Source organism: Vulpes vulpes, chromosome 11 (assembly GCF_048418805.1).
Source record: "Vulpes vulpes isolate BD-2025 chromosome 11, VulVul3, whole genome shotgun sequence".
In the NCBI taxonomy this organism is placed as follows: Eukaryota; Metazoa; Chordata; class Mammalia; order Carnivora; family Canidae; genus Vulpes; species Vulpes vulpes.
Window position 1 is genome coordinate 33499896 of NC_132790.1, and position 21778 is coordinate 33521673.

Sequence of the window (21778 nt, forward strand, 5' to 3'; positions counted from 1 at the left end):
TGAAGGATTTAAATGTAGTTTTTCTTAAATTAATATCACATGGAAAATATTGTAATTAGAGATGAAGCTTGAGAATTAAAAATCAAGAGCCATTTTATCAGAAACATGTCTCGTAAGGGGATTTTTGCAGAATGTACCTAAAGAAATTAAGGCTTTTTATGATCTAAGCACAATGCCAGAAACAAGGGACCCAAAGATGAGTGAGACAAGACTCCTACAATTAAGGACTTGGCAAGTGGTGTTTATAATTAACTAAAACAACAACAACAAAATAATCAGTGTTGATCAATACTCTTTTGGCATGTGATCAGAAGCATTTTTTGCACTGAGCCCTAGAAATTTAAACAAACTTATATTTTCTCTGCTTTTTTTTTATGATCATGAATCCTGCTTGATTGAAAATCTCTATAATATTCTTTCATTCACTCATTAACTCATTCATTTAATAAGTATTTCCTGACCATGTCCCACATCAGGCACTTTGCCAAGCACAGATGGTACAAAAATATAATAAGATAAATACTTTTCCTTAGAGACATTTTTAATGAAAACAGATAAATGCAATAAACATAGTAAACCTAAAAATGAAGTAAACTTAACTCTGCCTGGGGATCATGAACAACTTCTCAGTGAAGATAACATTTAACTTTAGTCTTGAAGAAGGAGTTAGAGTTTGCCAGAAGTTTTATTATTTGAGGTGGCAATAGAGATGAATATGGAATTGGTTTTCACAGTGTGTGCTAACCAATATAAGCCTCTAGCTGTACAACACAGTTAACAACCCATGAGGGTGTTCTGGCATTTTCCTGACTGGAATCTTTTAGATGATTTTCCCAGGCACTTGAACTTAAAGAAAAGTATGAGTATATGTGTGGGGAGCACTCAACAAACTATTTTTCTATGCCATAAAATCTTTCACTTGAGAATAAATTTATCATCTCCAGATTTTGCTAACATGGGCTTTTTAGTGCCTTCCAAACAGTAAGAAGTAGGGATTCATGGAAAAGAAAAAGTTTCACAATACTTTCAAAAAGTAGAAGACAGGGGATCCCTGGGTGGCGCAGCGGTTTAGCGCCTGCCTTTGGCCCAGGGCGCGATCCTGGAGACCCGGGATTGAATCCCACGTTGGGCTCCTGGTGCATGGAGCCTGCTTCTTCCTCTGCCTGTGTCTCTGACTCTCTCTCTCTCTCTCTCTCTCTCTCTCTCTCTCTCTGTGACTATCATAAAAAAAAAAAGTAGAAGATATACCAGTCAATAGTCAACATATTTTAAATTCCTCGTTAAGACAAATAAGGAGGAAGACTTGTACAATATATCAATTTTGTTTATTTTTTTCTTCTAAGTTTGATTTTCCTAATCATAAATGAATAGATTCACACTGGAAAACTGGAAAAGAACAGAAGAAAATAACAATAATCATAACCGCTGTCACTTACTGAACACTTTCTCAGTGCATTGGGCTTTACCTACATCATCTAATCCTTACCACAACGCTATGAGATAAGGTAATATAATCATTATCATTTTACAGAAAATGAAAAGAGGCTTAAGGACACCTAGAGATAGCAGCGAGAAATAGTGCCACTTAACAAAAACTTAAAAGATCTGATTCCAGAACTCACATTTATTCATCTTCTTTCTACAAGGCTGCCAGCACTTAATGTAGTTACAGATTTCCCCTTTTTCTTAATTAATTAATTAATTAATTTTTTAACAGATTTATTGAGAGAGAAAGAGAGAGAACACATGAGTGAGTATCTGCACACCAGCAAGTGCCCTGGGTGGAGGGGCAGAGGGAGAGAGAGAAATCTCCAGCAGACTCCCTGCTCAGCTGGAAGTCCAATCGGGCTCAATCCTAGGACCCTGAGATCATGGCCTCAGACAGAATCAAGAGTCTCATGCTCAACCAAGTCAGTTAGGCATCCTATCTTAATTAATTTATGGACTCAATATTTTATTGCATACTTGCATCAGGCACTATATTAGGTGCTGGAGGACAGTCTCTGCCATCACTGAATTTTTATTCTAGTGGAAGTGGTGGACATTGCATGCAAGCAATTACAAATGTGCAATTGCAAAGCAATTACAAATGTATTATACACATATAATAAAGGAAAGGTAGTTTGGGACCTTAAAATAAGAGGGACCAAATTTAGCCTGGTGTACCACAGAATGCTTCCGCAAGCCATCTATCTGTGTACTTACCTATTTATAGTTGGTCTACTATTTCTGAGTTTTCAACATTACTTTGTTTACTTAACACTATATTCTAAGCATTTCCTGAGTAATTAAGTGTGATTTGTTTTAGCTACTTACATAATATTTAGATTTAGGAATGCATCCATTAACCATTTCTATTATTGGATATTTCAGTAGTTTCCATTTTTCTTTGTTTTAAACAATAGTATAGTTAACATCCTTGTTCATAAAGCTTTTTCTTTTGGCTATGCCTAATTATCTGAAAATCATTTCCTTGGGAAAAAGAATTCCCAAATTAGAAGACTATAGATACCTGGAATATTATAGGATCTCAAAAATACACTTGCTGAATAAGTGAATACAGACATGAATGGAAAAATAGAAAATTATCACCATTTCAGTTTAAAACAGATGTATGGCTGTTCTGAGGGGTAAAAATGGGTTTCTAAACACCTCTTGCAACTCAAGTCCAAATTATCATTATTGACAGCAAAAGTAAAAAGCAGTTAGCACCTTCATCAAGTGCACTTCTATTTGTAACTTTTGTACAAAACTGTATTCCAAAAAAAAAAAAAAAAACTGTATTCCTTATTAGCGTAAAATGAGACCTTCCCTTTTTTTTTCCTGAGAAAGTGTGTGCACATGCAAGCATGAGTAGAGTTGGGGAGAATCTTAATTTAAGCAGGCCCCCCTGCCAACACAGAGCAGGGCTTGATCTCACCACCCTGAGATCATGATCTGAGCTGAAATCAAGAACTAGATGCTTAATCTATTGAGCCCCCCACCTAGACACCCTGAGACCCTCCTTCCTGATCATCATTGCCATGCATCAAAACACTGAGTTCCACGTAACTACCAATAGGAACTGCTAGTTGTGAATTTCACACAGACTCCCTGTTACCACCATCAAAGAAGAGTTTTGGAGACCAGTTATGTGACCATAAGGATGTTTCTTAACTCCTTAGATTCCAATTTCTATATCCAAAGAATTAGGAAAAATATCTCTGGCTGTGTGGCTGTCAAGAGGATTAAAAGATAAATGAGGAACGGCATACATATGCTGCCTACCAACTGTGCATCAGGTACTGTGTAAGGCCTTTCTTATGCTACATATAATGTCTAACCATGGTGACTCAGCCTTTAGATCATTTGTCAAGAAGTATATATATACATGGGGGAAACAGGATAAGAGGATGATTGCAAAAGATACACAATTTCTCCTTGAGATGATAAAAGTGATCTAAAATTTATAATGATAGTTACAATTATCTGTGAATCCCCTAAAAACTATTGAATTTACACTTTAAATGGGTGAATAATGTGATATATGGATTATATTTCAATAAAGCTGTTAAAAAAGAGAAAATAAGTTATTAGGCAGCAATATTACCCAGTCAGACAGATTCTGGACTATGCAAGGCTGTATTTTAACTCATTTAATAAATATATATTAAGTGCCCGGTATGTGACAGAAGCAATTATAGATGGCAGAGATATAGCAACATACAAATGAAACAAAGCCCTACCCTAATGGAGTTAATAATAAGCCAAAAACATAGGGACATATAACAGTATCAAGCATGGTAAGTGTTATTTAAAAATAGAGAGATCAGACTATTTTAAATTCAGTGATCAAGCTCTGTGGAGGTATCCTGTGAATGGAAAACCAAATGAAATAAAGGAGCACCTACAGTAAAGGAAATGGCAAATATCGTGGGCCTGAGATAAAAACGAATGTAGATATTCAAGAAACAGAAAAAATGCCTGTGTGCTGAAAGTATATTGAGTTCATTATCTCTGAGTTTGTGCTTCTGCCAGTCTGAATACCTGCTTGTACCTCTTATAAAATGTTGCAGCTTCACTAGAAATAATTTGGAATTAGAGTATCACCAAGGGGAACTTGGGATGTAACCAAAATTCCCCATTGTGCAGGCATCTTAGAGCAAAACGGAAGTAAAATTTCTAATAATCAATGGTCATTTGCCTTTGGTTGGAGCAAAAATCTCTTAACTCTTCATTAAAGCTGTAATATTAAGCAAAATACATTATCCAAATATATTCATATACATGTGATACTAAATATATATATTCATTAAATGCTTCTTTGCCCAAACTCAATGAAATATGTGAAAATTTACAAACATTTCACTTCTGAACCCATCAAAATCTTGTTCCTCTATTCATTGCCTATCTTCTACAATAGCTTTTCCTTCCCCTGATAGTCTCCCAATTTTTCCTTTATCTTTTTCACCTAGATTTTCTTTCCTTTTAGCCAAATTCTCCTGGTATTAACCCAATGTCCCCCCTCTCTGATGTTATCCTAATCCTCACAATTTCCTTCAAAAATAGGATCACTGAAACAGGATTACATACTTGCAGGTAGATTTTAAGATTTGGCCTTGGTCTACCAGACAATTATCACATATTTCCTCAAACTTTGAAAGGAAAAGTAGAAATTTACTGAAAACTTTTAATAGTCTGGGGAACTTGGAATCCCAATCTCCCTGACCCAAAATAACTAATAATAACTAATACTTGTACTTATAGATGCATTTGATCTTTGATGCTGAAGTCTGGCAAAAACAACAACAAAAACATCTTATTGGAAATATTCCCAAGTGAAGTTATTTTCAAGGCCCACCAAATAGAATAGGAATTTTAAAAAGCACAAAATGTGGGGCCACCCTGAGGATCATACTTGTTATATCTCCAGTAAAAAAAAATGCTAGATACCAATCTAGTCTTCCAAGCAAAGAAAGGGCAAGTAAATCAGAGGTCTTAGCAATCACCTTTCCAATAACTTCAGTCAACATTCAGGATAGATCCACAGGCAGATGCTTCTGCTGCACTATTCTCACCATTTATGAATGGCCTTAAGCTATAAATGCAGGATGTGGTATGTAAACAAATACTCCAATGGGAAATAGTTCTAACAGACTTTTAGCATTTGCCCAAACATATTGAGAGAGTCTCAGAACAAAAGCAGAGTAAGACCCAAAACAAAGTTAATGGCTTTGCAAAATAAAACCATTGAGTAGTTGGTCCCTTGCCATCTTGGGGGCCCCAAAATAAAATGCCCATGACAGATCTTTGGAATTACCCATGATTTGGGATGCTTTGCAAAGAGTAATTTTTTTCTAGGAATGCCTGGGTGGCTCAGTCAGCCGGGTATTCAACTCTTGACTTTGGTTCAGGTTGTGATTTTTGGGTCATGGGATTGAGCCCCATGTGAGACTCCATGCTGGGCGTGGAGCCTGCTTGGGACTCTCTCTCTCTCCCTCTATTTCTGCCCCTTCCCTGTTTGCTCTCTCTCTCTCTCTCTCTCTCTCTCTCTCCCTCTCTCTCAAAATAAATAAATAAAATCTTTAAAAAAGAAAGGAGTAATTTTTTCTAAACACAATATGAATTCTGATCTACAATGATTTGGAGTCAAGGAACTTCCAGATCCTCCACTGCTGACAAAAGAATCAGCTACTCTAAGAGGCAAAAATTATCTTAAAAATGGATGACCTAGAAACCAAGAGACTAGCTTATCATTATGTCAAGCAGAGAGTCCTTAAGAAGGGTATTTGTGTCTGTGATGCCTCAAACACCTAGATTTTAGAAGTGCTCAAATAAACCATTATAGAATGCTAAAATTCATCAAAGAATGCTCTTACAACAAAGAACAAATACTGGAAACTATATGAATGTAAGTTACATGGAGATAAGCTCTGGCATTCCCAGGATAGCTAACTGGTAGTACCAGATGACATCGAATAGAACCTTCCTAAGATGCTTCATAAAATCCACACCACAGCAAGGGCAATCTGGCCATCATTGTACACAAACAATGTAATTTGGAAAATTCACTGAGGACATCTCTACTGCTCGTCTTACCTGCTAAAATGTAATCCTAGCAAAATTGTAAAGATGGGGGCATGAATGGCACCAACTTCAGACTCTATTTGACTCTCAAAATGGAATTTTATTTTTTTACTCTGCTTGTTGCATGCTTGTTTTCAGGGTCATTAAAGCTTTTCCTTGTCAAAGAGTAGCAACTTGACAGCAAGAGAGAGTTATTTTGTTTTAGACTTCGCAAATCTAAATTACCTTTCTAGTAACCATACCCATTACACTGGGACAGTGGTTAAAGAGCTATGCAAGGCATTACACTAATTTTGAGGCATCCTTACTTTTCAGGCAAAACAAATTAAATTATCAGTTTAAAGTTAGTCAAATTTTCAAAAGAATTTGAATATACTTTTTTAGCCAAGGTCTTGTCCTTAGCCTAAAGACAGTAATATCAACTCCCTTTAAAGTCATCAGTCTCTTCCTATGATTTAATAACAAGCCAACCATGCATTTAGTAATATAATTTGTAATCTTAGACTCTGCCTTGATACAAGTAAATATGGCTAAAATTCAGAAAGGGACTAATGTAATACGCTCAGTTTTATCAACAGATATGGTCAGCCCTCCTCAAAGTCCATCCAGCAATCCTTGTATGACCTAGAACCTAAAGAACTGATCTTCCAAAAGAGATATCAGAGAAATACAGCCTTTGATCCCCAGTGAAAAGAACACTATCAAGTTCTTTCAACAACAACAACAAAAAAAAGCAGTAAAACTCCAACGGGGTGGATCCGTGGATATATGTCTCACAATTTAAAAGTCACAAGCTATCTTCAGAATATAGGTAGATCATCCCAACTGAACACTTCAAGATGAGAATCCCTAAGAATTCTCCAGAAGCATATGATCTTCAGGAGAGTGCTAACTCAAGATTATTTAGGTCAATATGATAACAGCATAGAATACACAGTTTCCACCCAAGATCTTTGAAACTAGACCAACCAGATTCCCAGAGGTAAAGAATAACATACCACCTGTCATCCAGCATTCTTACTTTAATAGTTGTCTATTTCCCACCATTTTGCTGATTTTCAGTCATAAAATGCTAATAAAGGAGCCTCTGCACCATAGTCATAGTAAAGAAACTTCCCCTAGCCATATTCATACACCATTTTGTTCTAGGTAGAATTATTCAATACTATCATAAGATTCTTATATACTTTTATTGAAGTATGGTTGACACACAATGTTACATTAGTTTCACATGTAAAAAATGGTGATTCAGCAAGTCTCTACATTATGCTATATCATAAGATTCTTACAGATTTTTACAACAATGACCCTAAACCATAGTTACTTGGGTTTTCTATACACTCTCAGTACATCAGATAAAAATCTAATCACTGGGATCCCTGGGTGGCGCAGGGTTTAGCGCCTGCCTTTGGCCCAGGGCGTGATCCTGGAGACTCGGGATCGAGTCCCACATCGGGCTCCCGGTACATGGAGCCTGCTTCTCCCTCTGCCTGTGTCTCTGCCTGTCTCTCTCTGTGTGTGTGACTATCATAAATTTTTAAAAAAAATCTAATCACTATTTACCTAAATACTCAGAGTCATCCACAGAATATTTCTAGTACCTCATATATAACCATGGTATCAACTATAATATACAGTCATGTAAAAATTGGACTTGACTGTCTAACAGTAAAAAAGATTTTTATAAATATTATTACAGTGTTCTCAACAGAAGCCAAAAACCCTGCAAGAATGGGAATGAACATTGAGGCTATGTTTTCATAATATAGAGAATCTCTTCAGAGATTCTCCAACATCCTTACAGGAATCATTCGACAATATCTAGAGAAAAAAAATCTCTTCTCAAAATAAGAGATAACTGGCACTCTTATTACATTAACGATCTACTTCCACAACAAAATTTGTGTTCCAACAGGTCCTGTCTTATGTGGGCCTCAAACCCTTACTTGTTTACTATAACAAAATTTTACTTGTCTATAGTGGTAATTAGTCAAAAGTTTCAGGTACTCATGAAAACCATACCTCTGTGCTTCAGGTCTCATTTAAGTGCATTCCCAAAATTTTCAAAACAAAGCTACTATAAGCTATTCTGGAGAATTAGATTAATTACTGATCCACATTTTATATGCACCAAGTGAGCAACAATTTCTACAATAAAGGTCACGGAATTAGAAAAGGTGGTCAGAAATTTATCACTAGATCAAAATTATAAATGATATTTTCCTAGTATCTAATGTTCATGCCTTAGAAAGCAGGTCTAAAACTATTTAGCACAAATAAAATAAATAATTAAATAGCTTTCACATTCTATTAGCTAGCCATGATGGTACCTGTGTAATTTTAAATACTTCATATTGAATTTGGTTAACTATAATTGGTCAGGTAGAACAATTCATCCAACTGAAGGTGATGACCCCTGACTGTCCAAAACAGATCAAAAGGGAGTGGGGGGGGGGGGGGGAGTGTGGGATGTGTTTTCTTTATAGATTTTGGTATTTAGGGATCATGATTCCAAAGCATTCGGGCTCTGATTCTTGGTGTATATAGCAGTTGTCAAGTGTGGCTTCTCATGAGTTTTAAATACTGCTGCACATCCACTGTCACATCAGATGATCCTACCACTTAATCAATCATCTGACAAAAGAAGCAAGTAGGGCAAACCCTTGTTTGAACTGCTGTGAGTTAAGAACATCACCTAGAAATCAGGACTGTAGTGTAAATCTGGCATACACTGATTTTAAGACTGACCCTCTGGCCTCACTCGAGAATGACCAAAGGATAGAGGTCTGAGAACCTATACAACAAATTCCATTGGTCATGCAATACTGAGAACCTAAAGAACTATCTTCATCAGTTATTCAATGATATTCAAAATCTCATGTCACTTAAATTGATTCTACCTTTAAGTTCAACAAACCTAAGGACTTACCCTACTTCTGATACCTGATTTCCCCTAACAAGATGTCATTTAAGAATTGTATGTTTGGTGTTCTCTGTCAATGGCATAAGTCAATAAAACTCAGTTTGGGGGATCCCTGGGTGGCTCAGCAGTTTAGGGCCTGCCTTCCGCCCAGGGCGTGATCCTGGAGTCCCGGGATGGAGTCCGGGATCAAGTCCCGCATCAGACTCCCTGCATGGAGCCTGCTTCTCCCTCTGCCTGTGTCTCTGCCTCTCTCTCTCTCTCTCTGTGTCTCTCATAAATAAATAAATAAAATCTTAAGAAAAAACTCAGTTTGTATTGTAATGGGTATTTTTATTTTGCGCTTTCTACACTTCAAACAGGCAAAAGAAAATATAATCTAGTGAACAAGTGTAGGATCTGCTCCTCCGGATGTAAAATGACTTTTTCATGGGTTAAAGAAAGGAAGGCAAAATGTATATGGTACAGACACACTACCAAGCCATTTCCAAGAATTTTGCCTCAAGAAGATTGGCATATGCCCAGTGTTAGATAGGCTTTCTGCTTTCCTGCTCTGATATAATACTAACTCAGCTTGGCTTAGACTCATCTCATACGAGATCAATATAAAATGATAGATATATATAGACACATGGATCAAAGTACATGGTAGAAAAAGGACTGCATTTAACCTTGATGCTCAAAGCAAGTTATCTGTTATTATAATAACAGGAGGAAAGTAAATGAGAGACATATATTTTCCCTATTTAGATGCAAAATCACTAATATGTCAAAGTGATTCTAGAGTTTACCTGATAGGATAAAAAAAATGAGAACAATTCAAAAATTTTTGATATAGATTAGCAATGAATAATCAATGCATAGATTTTTAAAATAAAGATAGCCTAAAATACCCATTTTATTTACATTACAGAGGAGAGATCATAAATGAACGAATAAATCAAAGACAATTCAATAAATAGTACCAAGACAACCAACTTAAAGCCTAATGAAATTAGACAAATTTTCATAATCTTGCTATGTAAAACTTCTTACAAATCATTATGAAGAAAACTAAAACTCCAATGGAATTACAAACACAGTATATAGATAAAGAATTCACACAAAATAAAATCCTGAAAGGAATAAAACCAGTAATCAAAGTGAGAATATGTTAATATTACTAGTCATTGTGGAAATGCAAATTAGTTGTAAAATCGACACTCTCTAAAAAACATTTTAACTGATAATGCTCAATATAATGGTGAAGCAAACATAAAACCACAAATGTCAGGAGTATTAACAACTTCATGGGACTATTTTACCAATGGTAAGAATCACAGCAAGGTTTCACTCAACAATACTACTCTACTCTCAAAGAATTTTTAAAGCCAATTTATAACCAATATTCGGCACAACATTATTTTAAAAAGTAAAAATTCAGAAACAACTTTAATATCCAGTCATGGGAGAATACCTACATTAATTATGGAAGGTTGAACATGCATCACTTGTGGATAATCACCATTTTGAACACTTTCCAAAATTTTGGCAATTTTTTTTTACATTAAAAGTTTTACCTCCTAATGTAGAAGTAAGAAAACTAACATCCCTAGACTTCCTGTAATCGAATGCAAGACTTGAAATATGAAATGAGTGATAAGAATAGCATATGATGGGAAATCAATCTTGTAGCAAATTCAGTTATGGAACTACTAAATTCAGTGGTGGCTACAATGAGGTACACAAGGAGTGAAGCTTTGAAGCTAGGCTTCTCCAAGTTAGGACACCAGATGATCTGATTACAGACGAGTTGGAAAGAGATTCTGAATTGCTGTGAAATGCTTAGAATGATTTTGCATTAATTCTATAATTGGCCTATATACCTTCTTTTTTATCTTTTTTATTTTATCTTCAGAATCTGAATTCTCATAGCAACTCACTTGTTCAAATATATTGTTCCATATATAAGTAACCTGAATATTTCAGAAAACAGTTTCATCAAAAGACAGGTGACTGTTCAGAAGTTCAGAAATGAGGATGAAGAAAAGAAATCAGGTATTTGAGTACCTACTAGGTTGGAATTAATGAACTTTGGGCCCATTACCTATATTTCTCATTAAATCATCACAATCACCTAGAAAAATAGACACTAATGTTTCCATTTTATAAATAAGGAAGTCAAGGAAGGCTAAATAATCTTCTAACAGTTACTGCTCTAATGGAAAGATCATTTCCTTTTTTAATCTTCACAACAATTACCATTTTCCAGATGAAGAAAGGAAAGTGAAATCACAAAATTATCAATTCCTGAGAGTTTTCATTATAAAGATTTGAATTAATATCTGTCTGGCTCTAAAGTCTACCTAATTCACATTCTACCATACTGCCTTCTGAATTTCAGTATGGTTGGTGGATACACATATGTACACAGAAATAAAAATATTCAGTAGTTTTGATGCTCCTTGGTCATTGACATTGCCCCAGTTCCAGAATGAACTCATATTTATTCTGGATTGCACTGAAATTACATAGGAATGGCAAAATGATTCATTATAAGGGACTTATTTCAAACTACTCCTTGTCTTCCATGTGAGATGAAAAAGAAGTGATCTCCAGCTTTCAATTTATTATTATTAATTGACTTTACCAATTTCTCATAAATAGGTGTTGAATAATTTTAAATCAATAATTTGCTATAAATAAAAGGATGAATGATACTCAACAAAGTCACATACAATAACTTTTTATCTCTGCCTCAAACACAATGTCATTGTGTGACAGATTGATTTGCATTGACATTAAATGTCAGTTTTGTGAAGTTCCATCATGATGCACGTAGGACTGGCACCCAATTGAATAGCCTGCATTTCCATGTACAACAATAAAACCAAGTACACTTGGAAATGTCAGAAAACCTTCCATTAGCACCATTTGAGAGTCAATAGAGCATGATGGTTAAGACTATAGACTCTAGAGCCAGACTGCTTAAGTTCAAATTTCAATTATTTAACATTACTAGCTGTGTGACCTTGAATAAGTCACATAACCTTTCAATTCTAAAATGGAGAAAATAGTAACTTCCACATAGGTTTAAGAGATTTGAAGAAGTTTCCAAAGCACTTGGCATAAGGACCTGGCATGCAGAAAACACTAGGTACATATTACCTAATACAGCTACCACTTGCCATCAAAAGACTTTGGGAGAATGGAATTTAAACTACTGCACATACACATATCTGTATTTGGAAAGTTTATTTCAATTGATGTGAACCTTGATGTGCAGAAACTTGTTGGAGAAATCCTTTCACAATGCATAGGAATCTCAAATTACAATGATGTATGCTTTAAATATATTATAATTTTGTCAATTATACCACCATAAACCTGGGAGGTCGGGGTGGGGTGGGAGGGGTGAGAACAAGCATCAAAGCAGGACAGGTATAAAAGAGAAACAGAAACTGGAAAGCTAGGAACTCCTCAATTGTGTTTCCATGATTGAGTTCTGGGAGTCTTCCTTGAATCCTTCTGGTCATTGTCTTTTTCTTGATTTACTTTGAGTAACTTTTGCTTTCATGCATCTTGAAGATCCCTAAGACAGTCTCCTTGCTAAAAAGACAGAAAGAAAAGAGAGAACAGATACAACTGAGAAGGAAGTCCTTGTCCCAGCCAGTGAGAACAGGCTCATCCACGACTTTGGTTGGCCCAAAATAATTCCTTCCACCCTCTCTAGTGGACTATCTCACATTTCCCCAGCATTTGATGTTCAAAATGTTCAAAATGTTAGCCCAAGTTATATAGCAGACTCTGAGATCAGAGCCCTTAATGATATGTAGATATCTTGAAGAAAACATGAGTTAGAAACTTGAGCTGACATGTAGATTGAAGTTTTTATTTATAGCTTATTGAAGGTGAGAAGCTACATTTTCATTTAATTCATTTTACTGGAATGTAGAGGGTTGATTAGAAAATATATTAGATATAACCTTTACCCCTAAGAGTTAAAGCCATTCCCAGGCTGCAGAGAAGTAATGAATTTCAAGAGTCCATGGATTCTTCTCTGTTCAAAGAAATAACTTTGGGGGATTTTTTTATTTTGGGGTTTCTTTCATCAGCATCAAAATTTTCTAACTACTATATTAAGGAATTTTTTCAGTTATATTTATTTAAATTGTTTCTCCTTGCCACAATATTTTTCTATGGTCTTCCTTATTTAAAAAAAAAAAAAGGTGAGGGGATTTAAAAGTAGTTATCACAACTTTTCTTATTATATTATACAATCCCTTCATATGTAAACTCCAGCAGATTTATCTGTTTGTATCACCAGCACCTAGAAGAGTAGAAAGCACATCATAGGCTCTCAATGAATTTTAATTATTATTGAATCCATGTTACTATAACAATGATAATAGAGTTCTCTGATCACTAAAGCAAAAAGGTATAGAAGAAGCCTATAGGTTTTAGAACCAGAATAGACAACCTAGCCGTGTTTTCTTAGCTGCTGTGAAGTATAGTAATAAAGCACATGGCCAAACAGTTTAAAATCACAGCTACTTTTTCAATTATTTTTATATAAAATTATCTTAAATTATGTATTGAATCTTTGCCATTGTTTGGGGCTTTTAGTGTGCTTCTTAGCATTTTAATATAAAATTTAAATTCTGTATTCTCTATGAAACTGATGCTCTGAAATATGAATAGTAGATAATACCCACTAAGACACACTATCTGAAGGCAGAAATAAAAAAATGTAAGCTGATTCTCCATGATAAAATCATAAACCCCAAAACTTGCAAAATTGAAAGGCTGGATGTCGAGAACATCTACTCCAGTCTTCTACCTTCTAGCATATGAGAAAGGATCTACAGATCTGATGAAGATTTTAAAATTTTTGAGTGTCAGCAGCAAATATTTAAAAAATTAAAAAGAAAATAAAATTGTATACATAAACCACATCTTTTTATACTCAGCGATTAGAAACGACAAATACCCACCATTTGCTTCAACGTGGATGGAACTGGAGGGTATTATGCTGAGTGAAATAAGTCAATCGGAGAAGGACAAGCAGTGTATGTTCTCATTCATTTGGGGAATATAAATAATAGTGAAAGGGAATATAAAGGAAGGGAGAAGAAATGTTGGGAAATATCAGGAAGGGAGACAGAACATAAAGACTCCTAACTCGGGGAAACGAACTAGGGGTGGTGGAAGGGGGGAGGAGGGCGGGTGTTGGAGGGGAATGGGTGACGGGCACTGAGGTGGACACTTGACGGGATGAGCACTGGGTGTTTTTCTGTATGTTGGTAAATTGAACACCAATAAAAATTAATTTAAAAAAAAAAGAAAATAAAATTGTAAGAACTATAATCCAGGGAAATAACTTTATTATATATAAAATCCTTAAAGTAAAAAATCACTAAGACTATAATATATTAAAAAATCAGAAGGCACAAAATAAGTAATTTGCAAAAGAGAAAACGCAACTAATAACCGATATATAAAAATGTAATAACATAACTCCAATTATAGCAATATAGTAATTAACTCCTTGTAGTAACAAAGAGGTAACATCTTTTATATGTGTCTTTAGTGATTTTACATATAACAGGCTGGTGAGCAATAAAACAGTAATTTTTCTATTTAACTGGTAAAATTGTATACTGCCTTAAATCTTTGGGAAACTTAAGAAATCAAAAACTTAAAAAAATTATTTTATTGACAGCAATTGCATCCTTAGGAATTTAAAACATGAACGAATCAAATCCAAGTAACAATTAATCACATAAGTATTTATACTTATTTTTAAAATGAAAATAAGCAACCTTCCCTGAGGAAATGGTAATGTTAACACTGATATCAATTTAATGAAGTATTATGCAGTCATTAAAAATTTGGGTTTTGCATGATCCTACAAACATATCTGCAGCCCCATATTCATTGTAGCATCATTCATAATAGCTAAGATATGAAAACAACCTGTGTCCATCAACAGATAAATGGATAAAAAAGAAGCTGTATATATGAACAATGGAATGTTATTCACCCATAGGAAGGTAGGAAATCCTGCTGTTTGTGACAATGTGGATGAATCTTGAGGGTGTTATGCTAAGTGAATTAAGTCAGACACAAAAAAGACAAATACTATATGATATTGTTTATATGTGGAATCTAAAAAAGGCAAACTCAGAAAACAGATCATAAATAGCTGTGGTTACCAGAGGTTTGGGGAGGGGAAAATGAAGAGACATTGGTCAAAAGGAACAAACTTCCAGTTATAAGATTAATAAATTCCGTAATGCAATCCCTATCAAAATACCAACAGCATTTTTCACAAAACTAGAATAAATAATACTAACATTTGAATGGAACCACAAAAGCGCTGAAGAGCCAGAGTAGTCTTAAAAAAGGAAACAAAATTGTAGGTATCACAATTCTAGATTTCAAGATATACTACAAAGATATGGTTATTAAAACAGCATGATATAGGCACAAAAATAGACTCAGAAATCAGAATAGATCCATGCAGAAGAATAGAGAGTCCAGAAATAAAGCCACACTTATGATCAATTAATTTATAACAAAGGAGGCAAGATATACATTGGGAAGAAGACAGTCTCTTCAACAAATGGTGCTGGGAAAACTGGATAGTTACATGCAAAAGAATGAAACTGGGCCACTTTCTTACACTATACACAAAAAACAAACTCAATGGGTTAAGAACTGAAATGTGAGACCAGAAACCATAAAATTCCTACAACAGCATATAGGCAGTAATTTCTTTGACATTAGCTATAAAAATATTTTTCTAGATGTGTCTCCTGAGACAAGGGAAACAAAAACAAAATTAAACACTTAGGACTACACCAAAATAAAAAGCTTTCACATGCAGAAGGAAACCATCAAAAAAAGATAAGGCAACCTAATGAATAGAATATATTTGCAAATGATATATCCAGTGAGGGGTTAATAACCAAAATATATAAAGAACTTACACAACAACACCAAACACAGACACACATACATACATAAACAGACAGATATAATTCAATTAAAAATAGGCAGAGAAAAGACATATTTCCAAAGACCTATAGATGCCCAATAGACACATGGAAAGCTGTTCAACCTCAGTAATCATCAGGGGTGTGCATATCAAAACCATAATGAAATATCACCTTACACCTGTTACCACAGGTGGTGGTAAGGATGTGGAAAAAGGAATTCTTGTGCACCACTGGTGGGAATGCAAACTGATGCAGCTACTCTGGGAAATGGTACAGAGGTCCCTCAAAAAATGACCAATAGAATTACCAGATAATACAGTAATTCCTCTACTGAGTATCCAAAGAAAACAAAAACACTAATTTGAAAAGATATATGCAGCTCATGTTTATTGAAGCATTATTTACAATGGGAAAGATATGTAAGCAGCCCAAGTGTCCATCCATAGATGAATGCATAAAGTGTTTGTGTGTGTGTGCGTTTGTGCGTGTGTGGTGGAATATTCCTCAGCCATGAAAAAGAATGAAATCTTGCTATTTGCAACAACATGAATGGTTCTGGAGGGTACTATGCTAAGCAAAATAAGTCAGTCAGAGAAAGACCAATACTGTATAATTTCACTTATATGTAAAACTTAAAAAATAAAACAAATGAACAAAACAAAAAGAGAAAAGCCACTAGAAAACAAACTAGTGGTTACCAGAGGGAAGTGAGAGGTGGGTGAAATAGGTGAAGGAGATTAAGAGAATAAAAGAGGGCAGTGCAGGTGGCTCAGCGGTTTAGCACCGCCTTCAGCCCAGGGCGTGATCCTGGAGACCTGGGATCAAGTCCCACATCAGGCTCCCTGCATGAAGCCTGCTTTTCCCTCTGCCCGTGTCTCCGTCTCTCTCTCTCTCTCTCTCTCTCTCTCTCTCTCTCTCTCTCTCTCTCTCTCCCCTCTCTGTGTATTTTCATGAATAAATAAATAAAATATTTTAAAAAGAGAGAGAATAAAAGATCCTTTTTTAAAAAGATTAACAAGTTCAGGGGATGTAATGTACAGCATAGTGATGATAGCCAATAATACTGTATTACATACTTGAAAGATGCAAAGAGAATATATCTTAAATGTCTCACTACAAAAAATGAAATGGCGATTATGTGATGGGATAGAGGTGTTAGCTAATGCTGTGGTATAGTTTATAAATGTATCAAATCATCACATTATGTACCTTAAATTTACACAATGCTATGTGTCAATTATTTCTTAATAAAGCTGGGAAAAATGGTTTTGAATACTATTCAAAGTCTACATCAAATATTAACTGAGCAAATCAAGATACAAAATATGATGTGAATTTTTATTACAATAATATAAACACATATGAAAATTTTCTGAAATGAAATATACTAAATACTAATAGTAATGACAATAACAATTACAACATAAAAATGGAGCTATGCTCATAGAGATCTATTCCACTCAAATTAACCCAAACCCACATCTAAAGAATCATGAAAATATTAGCCACCATAAACAAAGATTAGAAAGTAATTCTCCCTTAAACATGTAGGAATTTGAAATAATAATAAAAAGTTTTCTCAATACATCCACCGCCACAGAAAATTTCTGTGGCAAAATCAGAAAGAATGAGATGATGTTTCATTGCAATTTTGATATGCATTTCCCTGTTGGCCATCTGCATGTCTTCTTTGGAAAAACGTCTATTCACGTCTTCTGCCCATTTTTACAAGTTTGTTATGTATTTTGGTTACTAACCCTCTATCAGATATATCATTTGAAAATATCTTCTCCCATTGCATAGGTCACCTTCTAGGTTTGCTGATTTTTCCCTCACTCTCAAGAAGCTTTTAATTTTGATGTTGTTCCACTAGTTTAATTTTGCTTTTGTTTCCCTTGTCTCAGAAGACCTATCTAGAAAGAAGTTGCTACGACCAATGTCAAAGAGGTTACTGCCTGGGTTCTCTTCTAGGATTGTTCAGGTTTCACATTTAGGTCTGCAATCCATTTTGAATTTGTTTTTGTGTATGGTGTGAGAAAGTGGTCCGTTTTTATTCTTTTGCATATTGCTGCCCAGTTCTCCCAACACCATTTGTTGAAGAAACTGTCTTTTTCCCATTGGATATTTTTTCCTACTTTTTCAAAGATCAATTGACCACATAGTGGTGAGTTCATTTCTGGGTTTTCTATTCTGTTCCATTGATCTATTTACCTATTTTTGTGCTAGTAACATACTGTTTTGATCACCACTGCTCTGTAATACACCTTGAAGTCTAGAATTGTGACACCTGCTTTTCCTTCTCAAGGTTGCTTTGGCTATTCACGGTCTTTTGTGGTTCCATACAAATTTTAGGTTTGTTTGTTCTAGCTCTGTGAAAAGAACTATTGACATTTTGATAGGGATTGTATTAAATGTGTATGTTGCCTTGGGTAATATAGACATTTTAACAATATTTGACCACCTCACATCTCTTGGAATGACTAAAATGAAGAACACAAGAAACAACAAGTGTCGGCAAGGATGTGGAGAAAAAGGAACCCTCTTGTACTGTTGATGGGAATGTACACTGGGGCAGTCCTTCTGGAAAAACAGTATGGAACTTCCTCATAAAGTTAAAAATAGAACTTTCTTAAGATCTAGCAATTGTGCCACTAATTATTTACCCAAAGAATACAAAAATGATCATTTAAAGGGCTACTTGTACCCCAATGTTTATAACAGCAGCATCTACAATAGCCAAATCATGGAAACAGCCTAAGTATCCACTGACTGATGAACAGATAAAGAAGTGGTATTTGTATACAATGAAATATTGTATCAGACATAAAAAAGAATGAAATCTTGCTGTTTGCTACAACATGAATGGAGCTAGGGAGTATTATACTACGCAAGTCAGAGAAAAACAAATACCATATGATTTCACTCATGTGTGGAATTTAAGAAACAAAACAAACAAGCAATAAGGAAAAAATAAGAGAAGAGAGAGAGAGAAAGCAGGAAACAGACTCTTAATTATAGAAAACTATGGTGACCAGAGAGGTGGAGTTGAGGGTTGGGGTAGATAAGTGATAGGGATGAAAAAGTACATGTGCTATGATAAGCACCAGGTGTCGTATGTAAGAGTTGAATCACTATACTGCATACCTGAAACTAATATAACACTGTATGTTAACTACCTGGAATTAAAATATAAACTTTTTAAAAACAAAAAACAAATCAAAAGGAATAGGAGGGACCTATGAAGAAGTTGATTTATGGCAAGAAAAGAAAGTATAACATGGACTATCTTCTAAGTTTGCTAGGAAAGAAATTTTATTACAGATAACCTAGGCTCTAACTCAGTAAACCCACCCTAGGTTTTAGTAAGTCCCAGTCTCATAACAAAGTTAAATTCATCTTTCTACAGCCTATTAACCTTTCATTACTGGCTCTCAGTAAAAGTTAAAATCTTTTATAAAGCCATAAATGCTATATAAATATATAGCATTATATTACAGCAGAATTTTTTGATATTATTTAAAACCAAACTTGATTGTAGATACTTCTGCCTTCTAAAAGTTTGGATAAGGTACACAAATCACATTAATGGAAGGAAAAATATCTCTACCCTGGTTTCGTCACCTATGGTGAATAAGATAATAAAACATAAGATTTCCTTTTTTAATTTTTTTTTATTCATAGAGATGCAGAGAGAGAGAGAGAGAGAGAGAGGCAGAGACACAAGCAGAGGGAGCAGCAGGCTCCATGCAGAGAGCCTGACATAGGACTCAATCCAGGGTCTCCAGGATCATGCCCCGGGCTGCAGGCGGCACTAAACCGCTGTGCCACCGGGGCTGCCCAAGATTTCCTATTTTTTATACTACTTCTGTATTGTTAAAGAATAAGTAAGGCCCAGGACAGATGACACTGTTTTAGCAGTTACTCAATTAGTTTTTAGTTCTCAAAAGTATGCCTGGAAGCAAATAAGGGAATGGAAAGCTAAAATCATCTCAATAACTATTGTGAAAAGTAAGATGTAAATGTACCTTGAAGAAGGAAAGAGAGGTATTAGCATGGCAAAAAGCTGGAACTTACTGGCAAATTTGATCAGTTTCCAGTGGTGGAGTGGTAGAAGAACTTTTAAGGAGGAAGATGTCTAAATTTGAAATTTATGGTATTTTCAATTTTGGCAATGAAAATGATCCCTCTATAATGCCTACTACAACAGAAATATTTTTGTGAATGGTGTGAGAGGAAATTAAGGAAAAAAATAGTGTTTCTTATTTGAGTTGATGGCAAGAAACTGGTAAATAAGATACAGTGTTGTGGAATGTTTACAGAGCTGTAAACTCCAGGAAGTCAGGGTCCTCTGTCTTATTCATCACTGCCTAGAGACTGAGTTCATGACTGAGAAAATCTCCAGTAAACATGTGCTGAATGAACTAACAAAATACAGCATCAATATACAAAGTTTAAACATAGTCATGTGAGAACACACAGAAGAAAGTACTCAACTGTTCCTAGAGTTTTTAGGAATAGATTTATGAAGAAGTTTAATTGAATGAAGTGCCATTTGAGCAAAATCTTGAGTTCCCCAGAAAACAGCATCATGAGTGCATTCTAGCCAATGGGGACAACACATATGGGAGCTCAGAGGTGTGAAATGGCCTGGGGTGTCTGGGGATCTGCAGACTGTGTGGTGTGGCTCAGTCTCAGCATCCATGTGAGAAACTGCTGGGAAAAAAATACAAAATAGGAGCAGAGGCCAAATCCTACTGACTTGGTGTGATGCACCACAGCAGAGCTCAGATGTTTCACTACTGGGATATGACTGTGTGTGTGTTAATAGGATAAGTACCCCATTTGACCAGGACACCACACTCTTATAAATACAAGTGAATAAACTAACCTCTGTGGTAATCTGAAGATACCCTCTTTTGTCCATGTCAGTTGAGGAAAGAAGCCATTTACACATCCAAGATGCATCCATTTGAAGGCCCAGAATTGTGGAGGCATTTCAGTCACACAACTTAAAAGACAACACAACACACTGAATATTGAAACTGTGAGACACCCCCTGCCTGTCAGTGCTGTATCCACAAGATCAGATGATCTATGAGATGAAATGGCGTTCTTGCCTATTCATAAATGATACACACACACAATTATAATTTAAATTCTAACACATATGGAAGAAAAACCTAATTAGGATCATCAGAATGTGCATTGGAAATAGCACTGAAATATAAGGAGACTGGGAAAAGAACTCCAGGTCCTTTGATTATCATATGCCTAAAATCTGCATATTCATACTCATCTGGAAAGCTACCATGAACTGTGTGGTCCTTATGCTACATCTGCAATTGCTATCTTCCTTTACCCACCCCTTGAGTCTTCCACTAAATAAATGCTTTAAAAAAAAAAAAAAAGGCATGAAATGGCAAGAGTAGCAAAGCGAAATTTTATCACTGTATTTTGCAGCCTCAAGCCAAATTGACAGTTCAAGCTTCCTTATTCTTATATATGCTGTTAATTTACCCTGGTATTAGTGATATTCTGAGATATTTAGACAAAACTATGTGACAGCAAGGAAGGCTCAAAGAGCAGGTCCCAGTTGCCTAGTACAGAGGACAGGGGCAGAGGACAGCTGACAGGAAGTCCTGAGAGACAGTTTTAATTTGGGGTCCACATACCACCAATAGGATTTCTAAGGTCCACGAACTTGTATGCAAAAAGATGGTGCATATTATTTTCACTTATTTCTAATTGAAATTTAGCATTTCCTTAAACTATGAATGTAAGTAATAAATCACAATAGTATGAGCAGTGCCCA